Source organism: Pipra filicauda, unplaced genomic scaffold (genome assembly GCF_003945595.2).
Source record: "Pipra filicauda isolate LSUMZ 115617 unplaced genomic scaffold, ASM394559v2 scaffold1509_size11174_pilon, whole genome shotgun sequence".
NCBI classification, from domain to species: domain Eukaryota; kingdom Metazoa; phylum Chordata; class Aves; order Passeriformes; family Pipridae; genus Pipra; species Pipra filicauda.
The window spans coordinates 1-7,414 of NW_024103995.1; the positions used below are offsets into that span (position 1 = coordinate 1).

The window sequence follows — 7,414 nt, forward strand, 5'->3', positions numbered from 1 at the left end:
GCTCCGGCCCCCGACCCCGAGCCGCTCCGGCCCCCGACCCCGAGCCGCTCCGGCCCCCGACCCCGGTCCAGCCCGCCCCTCTTCAGTTTTCGTCGCGCCGCTCCAGCCCGCGTCCTAATCCCATATTAACTGTGAACCCAATACTGACTACAATACCTGCTCTCATTAACAGTCCTTTCCTCGGGCAAGCTCTTCCCCCATTCTTATTTTAAGACGGAGATGCCACTCAGGTGCTGCTACTCCCAGAGCTTTTATACCGTCTGGGATTGGGCTGCTCCCTTTCCCCCGGGGCCTCACGGGAAGGGAGGTGGGCACGGCCAGGGGTATATTAACCCCAGCCTTTCCAAGGGAGGTCATTCAGCAGTCGAGCTTCTAAGAGGTAAGTGTTCTCCCTTTGTTTTCTTGAATGGGACTTTTCATTAAGGTATTTCTGTTTTATTGAAGCTTGAGCTTTGGTGTCCAAAGAAGCAGAGCTGTATATGCATTGATGAGGATTACACTCAAATGCAGGGCTTTTAAATTTAATATTTTTGTGTTCCATAATGGTAAGATACATTTGTAATGTGTTATCTTTTTTTCTTTCCCTTAGAAGCCTTGCATCTCTTGGGATCTCCTGATCATCTCGACTGCAGTTTGGCGTTTTTTCATCAGTGTTATCCAGTCCTCAGGTGAAGTTGCTCTGTGTTGAAGATGCTACAGACACCCAGGTGTGCAAGTAGTCAGTGGGGGGTTACAGCCCACAGATGGAGTGAGGGCTGGGGTGCCAGGTTAAGAATTGCCAGGGGTGTTTTGAAGGTAGTATGGGTGGAAAGCAGTGTCCAGGAGCCCCCTAAATGCCTGTGAAGGCACCCACTGACTTTTCAGATGTGCCACTTCAGTTTTCCTCTCCTTCCCCCAGATATTCTGTGCAATTACAGCTGCAGTCTTTGGCTGCAGGCAGTGACCCTGGGTGGTTTGCCAAAAGAGAAGGGAGACTTTTTCAGCTCTCCCCCTCTATCTGGGTGACTTTGGTTAAGGTTTCTTTACCATTTCAGAGGGACAGGGTGTAAAGCAGAGTTTGAACAGAACAGAGGCCAGAGGAGCAGAGCAAGAAGGTGGGTCATCACCTGATGGCAGCACAAAGATGTGGCTTCTGGCTCCACGTTTACTCACTGCGTTAAGCATTTTCTTGTTTTGCTTTTTGTTTTCAGCTGCAGAGCCCTGGGCCCAGGAGGCTCTAGGCACCGGAGGGGAGGTGATCCGGATGAGTCCTGGTGAGCAAGGTGAGCATTGGCTCCAGGACAGAACTGGATGGTCTTTTACAGGTGTTGTGGTGAATCTGTGCACATGCTTTGTTTCTTGTTTTCCAGGGGGTTCTGCCACCTTCTAACAGACAGTCCAGTGCTTCAGGGCCCCTGCTGGTGAGAGGTCACTGTGGAGGAGAGGTAGGTAGGAGCTCCCCCAGGAAAGCCATCCTTTCAGGCAGTACCTCAGTCTGTACCTTTGCCTTTGGCTTTTTTACTTTGCAGAGAATGTGTGCAGCCTCAGAGGGCTGGAGCCACCTGCCAGTTAGGTGTGATGGTCTTCAGCTGTCCTTGTGAGTAATCTCCTAGTACTACCAGGGTCATCAATTAAGGCTCCACCTTTTCCAGCTGCAGGTGCCCTCTGGCCTCCTTTGGCCAAGGAGGAGCACTGAGGTTGAGTCAGGGAGGTAGGGAGGAGGTGCTGGGGTCTCCCTTACTTTCAGAAACACCCCATAACTTTTTTTCTCACTCCCCCAGGTACGGCACACGGTGATGGCAGCAGCCTCCGACTGGGGTCGGAGCCAGTGGCCCGAGAACCTCTCAGCTCAGGGGAGGGTGAGTAGCCAATTGCAGGGTTATCTCCCACGTGCTGCCCAACTCTTGTCTCAGTTTCTGTTTTCTTTCTCCCAGCGACCGAGTCAGGGATCACAGGACCCTCTGAGCCAGCCGGGCGTCCTTCCTTCACATCGAAGATGGATTCACATCCCCAGCTGTGGGAAAGATAAGTGGAGGGCTCCCACCTGGAGAGGGGATGGGAGCTGGGTCCAGTTTTATGGTTAGGAGGGAGGGATTGTCAAATGAGCAGAGGGGAAAGGGTCTGCCCTAACAGGCCCTTGGCACACATAGGAGGAGCAGTTTACTTTTCATCATGGAGTAGGATGTGCAGGGCAGAGCAGTTCAGGTCTGTGTCGTGTCCTTTGTCCGGTCTGTGTTTCGTGTCTTACACTTCACAGTCAGGGTGTCTTTGCTTCCTACACTCCAAGGTCTTATCTGAGATGCCAAGGCATCATTCCTAGAGTCTTGAACCTCTGCACTGCCCAGCTCAGTGCCCATACCATCCGTTCTTTGGCTCACTAGCTTGGACGTGCATCGGAATCGCATCTGAGAAGTGTCAGGTCAGGTGTCTTTTACAGCCTCCTCACAGGTTGTATCGGTGGCTGTGCCGTGCAGTCATCCCTTGTCATCCCACCTGGGACTTGTGAGAATCTAAGAAGATTCTGAGCATAGCCTTGTCTCCCATCCATCTCAGCAATTTTGTGGGCAGTTCTTGTCCCAGGCCATTCTGTCAGAGTGTCTTTTCAGGCTCCTCAGAGCCTCCTCCGTTCAGTCTCGCCGTATCCTCCGTCTTCTCGTGCGGCAGCACATCCGTTTGGGCGTCGTTCCTTTCTCAGAGCTCTCTCTCCTGGTTGCACCACAGCCCTTGTCTGGAAATGTGTCCTTGGAGTTTGTGTTGGGCCTGGAACTGCTCTGCCCTGCAGTGTAGACTTGGGGGTAGGTGGAGTAGAAAGGAGACCTCCCAGTTCCCCTGTGATAGGCTCAGGCACTGAGGGCAGGGCCTTAAAGTGAGGTCAGTGTTTGTTTGTGCAGGTTGTCTTTGGACCCCAGAGGGCTTGTCTAAGGAGAAATTAGAATTGCACAGCAGTTAAGGTCCCCCTGTCTATGTGGCTGACTTTGATGACTCATTTCTTTGCAGCATCAGATGGACTGGATGTAAAGCAGAGATGAACAGAGGAGGCTGGAGGAGCACAGTCAGAAGGTGGGTCCTCATGTGAGGTCAGAGCCAAGACATGACTTTTGGGCCTAGGTTTACTTGATCATTTGGATGGTTTGGTGGTTTAGTTTCGGTTTTTTGGTTTTTTTTAAGATGCAGAGCCCTCGGCCCAACAGACGACAGGCACCAGAGGGTAGGTGAGCCCGGTGAGGAAGGTGAACAGTGACTGCAGGAGAAAACTAGCTTCTCTTTTGCAGGTGGTGTACTTGTGGTGAATCTGTGTACATACTTGGTTTTTTGTTTACCAGGCAGTGCACAGACTTCTAACGCGCAGTCCAACGTGACAGGGACCCTGCCTGTAAGAGGTCACGGTCAAGGGGTGTCAGACAGAAGCTGCCACGGGAGCAGCAAACTCTTGGGCAGTATCTCAGTACTCACAGTTGCCTCTGGGATTTTTTGCAGGAGATGTACACAGCCTCACAGGGCCGAAGCCAACTCACAGTGAGGTGACGGACACAGTTTGGTCCTCTGGAGCTGCCCTTGTAGGTGATCTCCGAGTATTGAAAGGATCAGCAACGAAGCACTGAGCTTTTTGGATTGCAGGTGCCATCCAGGTAACCTTTGGGAGCAGAGGAGCATTGGAGGTGAGTCGGGGAGGCAGCAGGAGGAGCGGGGATCCACTGCAGCTTTAGAGATGGTCTCTAATTTTGTCTCTCTCTCTCTCTCAGGTATCCCAGGAGATGACAGCACAGTGTCCAAGTCTGGTCAGAGTCAGTGACCCGAGGACCTGCCTGGGTGACAGTGAGTAGAGGGATCGTGGGGGCTGGGGCCTCGTGCCACACTACTCAGATCTGGTGTCTGGTTTTCTTTCTCACAGTTGACTGCTAGTAGTCTGACAGTGGCAGGAACCTCTGAGCCAGCCCAGGTGCCCCTCCTGTGCATCCAAGATGGATTGGCATCCCCTGCTCTCGGAAAGATAAGTGCGGGGCAAAGACCCAGAGAGGGGTTGGGAGTCGGAGCAAGTGTGTGCCTCACCTGGAGGGATTTTTGAAATGAGTCCAGTGCAGTGGGTATCCTATAACAGATTATTTGGACACATCAATGGAAGGGCTTACTTTGTATCGCTGGATTCCCGTGTGCAGGGCAGAGCAGTTCCAGTCTGTGTCATGTCCTTTGTCTTGTCCGTGTTTTGTGTCCTTCGTCTCTTAATTGTGTCACGTGGTGTGTGTGGTCACAGGTGTGGGGTGTGTCACTTGGGGTCAGCCTGGACCTGCTCTGCCCTGCTCCGTGGATCAGTGGGTAGATGGAATGTGGCTCCGAGTCTCAGGTCAGCATGTCAGTTCCCTTAGACAGTGGAGCCGATGGCTGTCCAGTCTGTGAGCAGGATGGTCTTGCGCTGCCCTGCTGGGGTGTATGGAGTCCTGGCTGGGTAGAGTAGGAACCAGTGTCTAGGGTTTAGAGGTTTTTGGCTTTCGTTGTGAGCAATCCCTGAATGTTTGAGAGCTGAGTGTTTGAGCATTTGCCCATGTCATTTGTAGGGCCTGGGTGCTGCTGAGTAGGGGGATCACTGGGGTTTGAGCCCCATGCTGCACAACTGACGTATTGATTATGGTTTTCTTTCTCACAGCTGACTCCTAGTTGTCTGACGATGGCAGGAACCTCTGAACAAGCCTTGGTGCTCCTCCTGTGCATCAAAGATGGATTGGCATCCCTTGCTTTTGGCAAGATAAGTGCAGGGCAAAGACCCAGAGAGGGGTTGGGAGGGGTTGCAAGTGTGGGCCTGGCCTGGAGGGATTTTTGCAATTAGTCCGGTGCACGGGGTATCCTGTGACAGGTTATTTGGACGCATCAAAGGAAGGGCTTACTTTTTATCATTGGATTCACGTGTGCAGGGCAAAGCAGTTCCAGTCTCTGTCATGTCCTTTGTCTCGTCCATGTGTTGTGTCCTTCGTCTCTTAATTGTTTCACATGGTGTGTGTGGTCACAGGTGTGGGTTGTGTCACTTGGGGTCAGCCTGGACCTGCTCTGCCCTGCTCCGTGGATCAGTGGGTAGATGGAATGTGGCTCCGAGTCTCAGGTCAGCATGTCAGTTCCCTTAGACAGTGGAGCCGATGGCTGTCCAGTCTGTGAGCAGGATGGTCTTGCGCTGCCCTGCTGGGGTGTATGGAGTCCTGGCTGGGTAGAGTAGGAACCAGTGTCTAGGGTTTAGAGGTTTTTAGCTTTCCTTGTGAGCAATCCCTGAATGTTTGAGAGCTGAGTGTTTGAGCATTTGCCCATTTCTTTTGCAGGGGGGGTGTTGGGAGCAGCTGAAGAGAGAGGAGCCTTGTAGGTGAGGTGGGGAGGCAGCAGGAGGAGCGGGGATCCCCTGCAACTTTAGAGATGCCTTCTAAGTTTGTGTCTCACTCACTCAGGTATCCTGGAACGTGACATCCACAGTGTCCGACTCCGGTCAGGGCCTGGGTGCTGGTGAGTAGAGGGATCACTGGGGTTTGAGCCCCATGCCACACAACTCAGGTATTGCTTGTGGTTTTCTTTCTTGCAGTTGACTCTGAGTAGTCTGATGATGGCAGGAACCTCTGAGGCAGCCCTGGTGCTCCTCCTGTGCATCAAAGGTGGATTGGCATCCCCTGCTCTCGGCAAGATAAGTTCAGGGCAAAGGCCCAGAGAGGGGTTGGGAGTGGGTGCAAGTGTGTGCCTCACCTGGAGGGATTTTTGCAATTAGTCTGGTGCAGGGGGTATCCTGGAACAGGTTATTTGGACGCATCAAAGGAAGGGCTTACTTTTTATCATTGGATTCCCGTGTGGAGGGCAGAGCAGTTCTGGTGTGTGTCACATCCTTTGTCTCGTGCACGTTTGGTGTCACGTGGTGTGTGTGGTCACAGGTGTGGGGTGTGTCACTTGGGGTCAGCCTGGAACTGCTCTGCCCTGCTCCGTGGATCAGTGGGTAGATAGAATATTGCTCAGAGTCTGACATCAACGTCAGTTCCCTTAGACAGTGGAGCCGATGGCTGTCCAGTCTGTGAGCAGGATGGTCTTGCGCTGCCCTGCTTGGGTGTCTAGAGTCCCGGCTAGGTAGAGTAGCAGAGAGTGTGTAGGGTTTGGAGGTTTTTGGCTTTTGTTGTGAGCAATCCCTGAATGTTTGAGAGCTGAGTGTTTGAGCATTTGCCCATTTCATTTGCAGGGGCGGTCTTGGGAGCAGCTGAAGAGAGAGGAGCCTTGTAGGTGAGTTGGGGAGGCAGCAGGAGGAGCGGGGATCCACTGCAGCTTTAGAGATGCCCTCTAATTTTGTCTCTCTCTCTCTCTCTCTCTCTCTCTCAGGTATCCCAGAAGATGACAGCACGTTGTCCAAGTCTGGTCAGAGTCAGTGACCCAAGGACCTGCCTGGGTGACAGTGAGTAGAGGGATCGTGGGGGCTGGGGCCTCGTGCCACACTCCTCAGATCTGGTGTCTGGTTTTCTTTCTCACAGCTGACTCCGAGTAGTGTGATGATGGCAGGAACCTCTGAGGCAGCCCTGGTGCCCCTCCTGTGCATCCAAGATGGATTGGCATCCCCTGCTCTCGGCAAGATAAGTGCAGGGCAAAGACCCAGCGAGGGGTTGGGAGTGGGTGCAAGTCTGTGCCTCGCCTGGAGGGATTTTTGCAATTATTCTGGTGCAGGGGGTATCCTGTGACAGGTTATTTGGACGCATCAAAGGAAGGGCTTACTTTTTTTATCATGGGAGTGGGGGGGGGTCCCGGTGAGGGCAGAGAGTCCAGTCTGTGTCATGTCCTTTGTCCCCTGCTCCGTGTTTTGTGTCACATGGTGTGTGTGGTCACAGGTGTGGGGTGTCTCACTTGGGGTCAACCTGGAACTGCTCTGCCCTGCTCCGTGGCTCAGTGTGTGGCTGGAATATGGCTCGGAGTCTGACGTCAACATGTCAGTTCCCTTAGACAGTGGAGCCGATGGCTGTCCAGTCTGTGAGCAGGATGGTCTTGTGATGCCCTGCTTGGGTGTATAGAGTCCTGGCTAGGTGGAGTAGGAAGCAGTGTCTAGGGTTTAGAGGTTTTTGGCTTTCCTTGTGAGCAATCCCTAAATGTTTGAGAGCTGAGTGTTTGAGCTTTTGCCCATTTCATTTGCAGGGGCGGTCTTGGGAGCAGCTGAAGAGAGAGGAGCCTTGTAGGTGAGTTGGGGAGGCAGCAGGAGGAGCGGGGATCCCCTGCAACTTTAGAGATGCCTTCTAAGTTTGTGTCTCACTCACCCAGGTATCCTGGAACGTGACATCCACAGTGTCCGACTCCGGTCAGGGCCTGGTTGCTGGTGAGTAGGGGGATCACTGGGGTTTGAGCCCCATGCCACACAACTCAGGTATTGCTTGTGGTTTTCTTTCTTGCAGTTGACTCTGAGTAGTCTGATGATGGCAGGAACCTCTGAGGCAGCCCT

General features: G+C 53.1%; 2 long non-coding RNA genes across 2 annotated transcripts; both read left to right on the top strand.

Annotated features, from left to right (window-relative positions):
- Positions 1-1,413: 1,413 nt before the first annotated feature.
- On the top strand, positions 1,414-2,803 carry LOC120322761. The gene is made up of 4 exons (XR_005562655.1): positions 1,414-1,424; positions 1,509-1,576; positions 1,761-1,838; positions 1,914-2,803. It is a non-coding gene; the product is annotated as an uncharacterized LOC120322761 (long non-coding RNA).
- Positions 2,804-3,300: 497 nt separating this feature from the next.
- LOC120322760 lies at positions 3,301-6,349 on the top strand. The gene is made up of 3 exons (XR_005562654.1): positions 3,301-3,352; positions 3,457-3,638; positions 6,313-6,349. It is a non-coding gene; the product is annotated as an uncharacterized LOC120322760 (long non-coding RNA).
- The last annotated feature ends 1,065 nt before the right edge of the window (positions 6,350-7,414 follow it).